This window comes from Oncorhynchus kisutch, linkage group LG4 (assembly GCF_002021735.2).
Source record: "Oncorhynchus kisutch isolate 150728-3 linkage group LG4, Okis_V2, whole genome shotgun sequence".
NCBI classification, from domain to species: Eukaryota; Metazoa; Chordata; class Actinopteri; order Salmoniformes; family Salmonidae; genus Oncorhynchus; species Oncorhynchus kisutch.
Window position 1 is genome coordinate 33,927,328 of NC_034177.2, and position 8,545 is coordinate 33,935,872.

The following is an 8,545-nucleotide window of genomic DNA, read 5'->3' on the forward strand; positions in this document are numbered from 1 at the left end:
ATACACAAATGTAAATGTACAAACAGAAAACCACATTTTCGTACCCTACAAAAAGAAATTGAACTGTATTTTAAGACGGTTAAATGCTCTAATAACAAAACAGTTAGAATTGTAAGTATATGCATGTCCCTTAAGGTCCTTGTGTAATTGTAATGTGATATTGTACCCCCTAGCCCCGACCCCAGCCCCGCCCCTAGCTCGATTGTCTATTATTTGTAATCTATGTATGCTTGTGTTCCCTCATGTGCTTTATGTATTGATTTGATATTAAAAATAAAAAAAGAAGAAAAAAAAAGCTTGCCCCTGTCCTGTGCAGTTAGTCTGCTCCACGTGGTGGTTTCATGGGCGCGTGTCTCATTTCAGCACCAGGTTTTTTTAGCCTTATGCTAGTTTGTTCTCTTTATTTCAGCTGCTTACAAAAATATTGAGGACTAATCTAATTTAAGGTGAGTTGTTTATTTAGTCAAATTATAACTGCATTTTCGACTTGTGGGTGATGCTTATAGATAAATATTGTGGCCATTGCATCGGCAGCAAGCTAACTGCGTTTTCCACTCACTTTATCACCAGTTCATTTTGGCGGTCTTGTAAGACTGCTCCTAGAACATGACAACATTATGTAGTGACTAGCTGGAATTACGAGTGTATTTTACTGGACTAATTAGGCCATGTTCACATTTCGGGACAGTGAATGTGAGTGGAATAGTCTTTTTGCTGTAGTTGGGACCTGTTCAAGTAATATCAGACAAGTTCTGGTCATGATCCAATATTTTCAGAACATATTTTTAAATTAGCATTGCTAAGTAAAGGAGTATTGGTAAATGTTTGCAGTCATCCTGATATAATGTGTCATGTTTGAAATACAAATGTAATGCTTTTTCATCCAAGTCAGTCTGAGTACTCTTACCATTACGATTGCAATTCTAATTGGAGGTTGTTGTTTTCATGTTTGTCACAGCTTTCCTGAAATTTGAGATCCCATTAGTTTATCAGAGGCAAAGCTGTATGATGGGTCTGGAACTAAAGTTGATGAGGTGGTGAAACGGCCATATCTTGGTGTTTGATGCTAAAGGTATGTGCTGGTTTTCAAGTCTTGACTACTTGTGGCATCACTTTCAATATAACCATACATTTGACATGCCTGTATTGTCATCGTGTATTTCAGAATCTTCCCTGATGAGTCCTGTCTCTGCCAGTTCTGTAATGTGTGGTTCAGACCATGAGTCGGATGATGCAATCATTTTGAGTGATGGAAGCTCCTCACGACAGCATCAAAGATCTGATGAAGAAGCAAAAAAAGTATGTTTGTAATTCATTCTTCAATTCACTTGCCATCAAAGCTACTAGAGAGCATACTGAAGAAAAAGTCTGGTGGAGAGGGTGTCATCAAGAAATACTTCAAAACTAAAAACCTGACTGACTGCACCAGACGAAAGATGATCAACATTCTTGTTTCAGCGATGAGACTTATGGGTAAGTTTAAAGGAAAGATTCATAATGAGGATTGTTGAGCATTACTTGCTCCCATATCTGCTGAATGTTAAAAATGACTTCTGTATCAGTATCTCAGTCACATAATTGGTTAGGCTACTGCTGACCATCCACTGCTATTGGTAGAAGAATTCTCTTGTATTAAACTCGATGGGCATGATACTGATACAAAAATCACTCCTGATATTTAGCTGACTGGGGACCAATTCTGCTTGTGGAGATTCTGATTGCCGCCTAAACAGAACATTATATTGTCAGGATATCACCACCGCGCAGTGTGAGGGAAAACATTTGCATCATCTCCTTGTTCCCATACCTGAAGGATCCCTACACCACAAATGGATATGGAAGTATAGATTTCAACTGTTAAAGCGCATCTGCGTTTAATTCGTCTGGTATGGTGTCTGAGCAAATGGGACCTGGTTATTTGTTTTTTCTTTCAAGATTAGTAAGATTAGTCATTTTCTTAAGGAACATTATTATGACCCTAATAGTGGAGAAGGGTACCTCTCGTATGGAATCAAAACCGTTCAGAGGATTTTGGCTTCATCTGAGAAACGGCCCACTCAACTATACTATGGAGGACCAACTGCTGAGAGGGAGTCCAGTCCATCTACTTTAGCTACCGAGTGAAGACCGGTTTCTCTTGTGAAGCATTCTTCTGATGAAGAAACAGAAGATGAAATTGACCTTTGAGTACAGGAAGAAGATGACCCACGACCCGAGTAAATGCTCCACCCTCCTAACCAAATTTCCACGCTTTCTGGATGTGAAGAGCTTTTAAGACTTAAAAAAAAACAGTTTGCCAGATGCCAGTAAATTTAAACAAAACAACACTTCTGTAATAGTAGTTCAATTAATGTGTAGGCTGGCGATTTACTCAACTCTGAGGTTAAAATGGAATGTTTTGTGAGAAAGAAATTGACTTGCACAAAACAAATGTTTTGTTCTTTGTCTTATTTGTTTCAGATTGAATTGGATTTTGTGCTGCTGTTTGGAGAGGGGACATCAGCCAAGTTTTTGGAGAGGTGGCCAACTACATTCAAGCAAAAGATCATCATGCTAAGCAAGACCCTAAGCAAGGCCACTCAGGGAGCTGAACTTCAGGAGCTGATCCAGATAGCAGAATTTGCAGTTGATGAGGGAGCTGACACGAATGCTGATGGTTAGATGATCATAATTTATATTTCAAGTAACTCTGAAATGTTAGTGTCACTGATGATGGAATTTACCATTTTAAATCAGGATCTCTTCTTTGTTTAGGATGGAACGGTGACCTTTCCTCCATCCTTCTCCTGCTCCATTTGATTATTCCTTCATCACAAGGCTGCAAAAGACAAGGCATGATGTCTGCATCCCAAGCTGAACAGCATCTTGTGATATTCCAAAAGGTTTGTATTGGTATTCTTATTCATGGACAGTGCTGCAGTCGTTATGATGAACTAATGATGGTGTTCATTTTTGTTGTCTTTAGGCAGGAACCAGTATCCAGGAGCACCTTGACGCGATTGACCAGAGCCGCCAACCATATCTTCTTGCAGTCGGGACCAGGAAGAGCAGCTTTCATGCTTACTTCATCATCTTGGTGCCTTCGAAGAGCTTTAAGACTCACTTTGTTTTTGGTACTGCTTACAGTACAATGCTGCGCAACATGTACACCTTCATACAGACAACTGTGTACAACATAGACATTGGGAAGGTTAAGGAGACTCCAATGGTTTCTGAGCTCAGAGCTAGACTCCTGCACTAATGCCATTTTAAGTTATGATGATATGTTTTGTTTGCCAAGCTTGTCATGGAAGTACCAACTTGCTCGTGAGGCATCTCAAGTTGATGCATGGAATGTTCCCTGTTAGAACTCTTTGACTAAAATGTGGTCAAGCAGATTAATGTTGTGTATTTGGTACATTTTCAGGCTTTAGGAAGCATTTGAACAGGGCACATTCCAGAGACTATCAAATTTTGTTACGCTAACTTGGATGCTAATACAGCAGTTGATAATCAGCCAAGTCATGCTGATTTTCCTTCAAGTTCTAGTTGTAACCATGTGGTACCAATGTCTAACAAGAACACACTTGATATGTGTGCGTCTGCTATTGCACAACTGCAGGTGTAGGTCAGACGACTATAAATAGTTTTGTAACTTCCATGGAAGAAACAGTTCAAGAGAGAGAGTCAAGCTAAAGCGACCGCTCTTACATGTAAATGTATATGAAGAGACATCCTCTCTTTCCTAAAGAGAAAAATGCATTGCAAATTCAACTATTTTATGATGACTTTGACACTGCTAATCCATTGGGATCAAAAAAGGGTATTCACAAGTTGGGAGGTATATAAACGCTGCAAAAAAAGAAACGACCCTTTTTCAGCACCCTGTCTTTCAAAGACAATTTGTAAAAATCCAAATAACTTCACAGATCTTCATTGTAAAGGGTTTAAAACACCATTTCCCATGCTTGTTCAATGAACAATTAATGAACATGCACAATTAATGAACATGCACCTGTGGAATGGTCGTTAAGACACTAACAGCTTAGAGATGGTAGGCAATTAAGGTTACAGTTATGAAAACTTAGGACACTAAAGATGCCTTTCTGCTGACTCTGAAAAACACCAAAAGAAAGATGCCCAGGGTCCCTGCTCATCTGCGTTAGGCATGCTGCAAGGGCGCATGAGGACTGCAGATGTGGCCAGGGAAATAAATTGCAATGTCCGTACTGTGAGACGCCTAAGACAGCGCTACAGGGAGACAGGACGGACAGCTGATCGTCCTCACAGTGGCAGACCACGTGTAACAACAGGTTATATCCTTCCTGTTAACAACAGGTTAACAACAGGTTATATCCTTCCTGTTTGGCCCTGTCCGGGGGTGTCCTCGGATGGGGCCACAGTGTCTCCTGACCCCTCCTGTCTCAGCCTCCAGTATTTATGCTGCAGTAGTTTATGTGTCGGGGGGCTGGGGTCAGTTTGTTATATCTGGAGTACTTCTCCTGTCCTATTCGGTGTCCTGTGTGAATTTAAGTGTGCTCTCTCTAATTCTCTCCTTCTCTCTTTCTTTCTCTCTCTCGGAGGACCTGAGCCCTAGGACCATGCCCCAGGACTACCTGACATGATGACTCCTTGCTGTCCCCAGTCCACCTGGCCATGCTGCTGTTCCAGTTTCAACTGACCTGAGCCCTAGGACCATGCCCCAGGACTACCTGACATGATGACTCCTTGCTGTCCCCAGTCCACCTGGCCATGCTGCTGCTCCAGTTTCAACTTCCACCTGACTGTGCTGCTGCTCCAGTTTCAACTGTTCTGCCTTATTATTCGACCATGCTGGTCATTTATGAACATTTGAACATCTTGGCCATGTTCTGTTATAATCTCCACCCGGCACAGCCAGAAGAGGACTGGCCACCCCACATAGCCTGGTTCCTCTCTAGGTTTCTTCCTAGGTATTGGCCTTTCTAGGGAGTTTTTCCTAGCCACCGTGCTTCTACACCTGCATTGCTTGCTGTTTGGGGTTTTAGGCTGGGTTTCTGTACAGCACTTTGAGATATCAGCTGATGTACGAAGGGCTATATAAATACATTTGATTTGATTTGATTTGAACAACACCTGCACAGGATCGGTACATCCGAACATCACACCTGCGGGACAGGTACAGGATGGCAACAACAACTGCCCGAGTTAAACCAGGAACGCACAATCCCTCCATCAGTGCTCAGACTGTCCGCAATAGGCTGAGAGAGGCTGGACTGAGGGCTTGTAGGGCTGTTATAAGGCAGGTCCTCACTAGACATACCGGCAACAACGTCACCTATGGTCACAAACTCACCATCGCTGGACCAGACAGGACTGTCAAAAAGTGTTCTTCTGTGTCGCGGTTATGTCACACCAGGGGTGATGGTCAGATTCGCAATTATCGTCGAAGGAATGAGCGTTACACCGAGGCCTGTACTCTGGAGCGGGATCGATTTGGAGGTGGAGGGTCTGTCATGGTGTGTCACAACATCAGACTGAGCTTGTTGTCATTGCAGGCAATCTCAACGCTGTGTGTTACAGGGAAGGCATCCTCCTCCCTCATGTGGTACCCTTCCTGCAGGCTCATCCTGACATGACCCTCCAACATGACAATGCCATCAGCCATACTGCTCGTTCTGTGCGTGATTTCCTGCAAGACAGGAATGTCAGTGTTCTGCCATGTCCAGCGAAGAGCCCGGATCTCAATCCCATTGAGCACGTCTGGGACCTGTTGGATCGGAGGGTGATGGCTAGGGCCATTCCCCCCAGAATTGTCCGGGAACTTGCAGGTGCCTTGGTGGAAGAGAGGGGTAACATCTAACAGCAAGAACTGTCAAATCTAGCGCAGTCCATGAGGAGGAGATGCACTGCAGTACTCAATGTAGCTGGTGGCTACACCAGATACTGACTGTTAGTTTTGATCTTGACCCCCCCCCCCCCTTCCCTTTGTTCAGGGACACATTCCATTTCTGTTAGTCACATGTCTGTGGAACTTGTTCATTGTCTCAGTTGTTGAATCTTATGTTCATAAATAAATGCAGTTGACAGTGAGAGGATGTTTCTTTTTTTGCTGAGTTTACTTTGATTAATTTTACCCCAAAGTTTAATTACATTTTTGTAAATATTCCCTTATGTGCACTCTTCCATATCAGGACCTTAAAATGCATGGATTTGATTCCATTCTTAAGCCAATAGTAAGTGATTTGAAAGTGCTTGAGACTGAGGGTATTGAAGTTCCCTTCTTCAGTGGTCGTATACATGGCAGTATTGTCCAAGTAACTGGAGATAATCTTGGTAAACATAGCCTGTTTTGGTTTTGTGGAATCATTTAGTGCTCGTCATTGTTGCCGTTTTTGCCTCACTGAGAAAGTGGATTTTCAAACTGTGTTCTCTGGGGATGACCCAAGAGTGACTTTATGAACAAAACACATGTACTCAGACCATTGTCAAATGCTTCTTAAAGCCTTTGAAATATTTAGCTTCTTTGAAATATTTTGCTGGCCTATAAATCATTTTGCAGGTCTTTAAAATATTTCTCATGACTTCTATCAACTTTTGCAGGCCTTTGAAATATTATGCAGCATTTTAATAAACAAGCAGGCCGACATATTTTGCTGCCTTTTACCAAATTTTGCAGGACTCTGAAATATGTTCTAGCATTTTACTAAACTTCATAGGCCTTTAAAATATTTTGAAGCCTTTTACCAAATTTAGTAGCCTATTATTTTTTGAAAGGTTGTTTGCCTACTTTTAGGGCCACGTAGTAGAGGGCTGTAGTACCTGCGGTTCCCGACAGAGATCATTGCGGCATGGTTGGCATTTTTCATGCTGCAGTTGGGAGCGGGCAATTTTGCGATTCAAATATATTGTTGTCCCGTAGATTATTTGAAAATGTTCGTCTTTCTGCTTTGTATGCGTTAGCCTACCTGTTGTATTAAAAGCACATCTTTGTCAAAGTATTCACACAATCAGAATTCGCTGCTTCAAGTTACAGTAAGTAGCCTACCTCTGCTCATTGGGCGTGCGAGATCAAGTGCCCTAGTATATGTGTGGTCTCAATGAAATAGAGTAGGCTGCCTATGCATGGGCGGAGAAGCACGGGGCAGTTTACTTCCTACATATGATTAGGCTATAGTTTACTACATTGCCTAGAAATAAATATTGATCACGCATATTTGGATACTGGATGCTGATTGGCTAAAACAGCATTTAGTGTGTGAGACGGTATACCATGACTATGACTGTTTAGGCTTGTCACCTTGATATCGTTGCGCCTTTTCACGTCGATAAAATGGCAACATTAACAATAGTTCGACATGCCGATGTAGAAAATAAGCCTTTCGATCAACTTGATAGAAACCGAAACAAACTAAATGGGCACTTGCCTGCTTCACCGACTGGTGTGCAGAACATGGGATACATTGTGAGTTTGGGAATACAACTAAAACGGAACCGAACGTCATTCTATGATACTTTCATGGTTTTGTGAGAAACATGTATGGCGAATAATATAGGATTAGCAGCTAACGTTACGCTGGACTCTGAGCTGGTTTAAACCGACATATCAACCACCCCCCTTAGTCTGGAATGGAGTAGACAGAAGGACACCAAATTCACAACGAGCAACAAACAATGTGTCTGTCGGCGTAATTAAAAAGTTGAGGAAAGAGGGCCTCAACAAAGCTGCCCACCAGTGAACTGATACATATGTAAGTTAACTGTTAACGCTAGCTAGTTAAATCATTCTAACCTACCCTGACAATATAACCGGTAGTGTTGTAGGCCTAACTATTAGTTCACGTTATTTTGTATTATATGTTTCAGGTACACAAAAGACGAGCCGATGGGAGTGACCACCCTCACCCCTGCAAAATACCTGTCCCGTCGCAGATTTAAACAAACCACTGCCTCCGAACCACCGTGATTCAGAAACTGTCGGATGATCAATGGCGACCCGTCATTCAGGACAGGTGGGCAGCCCCACCTTTTTTTTAGGGGGTGCGGGGCTTGCCTGTTTTGCTTGTTATTTTGGCATTAATATATGTTATATCAGTTTGCAAACAATGTAACAAAAAAAATGTAATTGAGTTAATAAAGCCGCATACAAACATGGTCTCTTGCTTTCTTGCGTAAGGCAGCTCAAAAATGCAGGCGTTTCAGCCTAGCGCAGTGCTTTCTGTGGTGGTGTGAATGGCAGTAGAAAATACTTGAACGTCTTCATCGAAATTCGGGTTGCTTCTCATCAGCGTGTAGTCTTATACCATCATTTGTACATCTCAATTGTCAGTAGAAACCACATTTGTTTTAGCAAGTCTGCCATATCAGCTATGCATTTTTTAAAGGCATTATATGAGGCTGAATGAACTGTTTCGCTGCCAGACAAGGCTCAGCTGAAAGCCAGGTTTAGCAGTTGGCATGAACTCTGCTGTTGGGACAGCTTTATGTAGGCCCTATCAGTTTGTGGGCACCGTTTGTCACCGTTATAATGCAATTCATGTGTTGTGTAGTGGCTTTGCCATCCAGATATACATGCTAAAATCGCCTG

The 8,545-nt window shown here is 42.2% G+C and overlaps 1 long non-coding RNA gene across 1 annotated transcript; it reads left to right on the plus strand.

Moving 5' to 3' along the window:
• Positions 1–360: 360 nt before the first annotated feature.
• Positions 361–3,899, plus strand: LOC109888669 (uncharacterized). The gene is made up of 6 exons (XR_002255176.2): positions 361–446; positions 959–1,072; positions 1,166–1,473; positions 2,461–2,656; positions 2,755–2,882; positions 2,966–3,899. It is a non-coding gene; the product is annotated as an uncharacterized LOC109888669 (long non-coding RNA).
• The last annotated feature ends 4,646 nt before the right edge of the window (positions 3,900–8,545 follow it).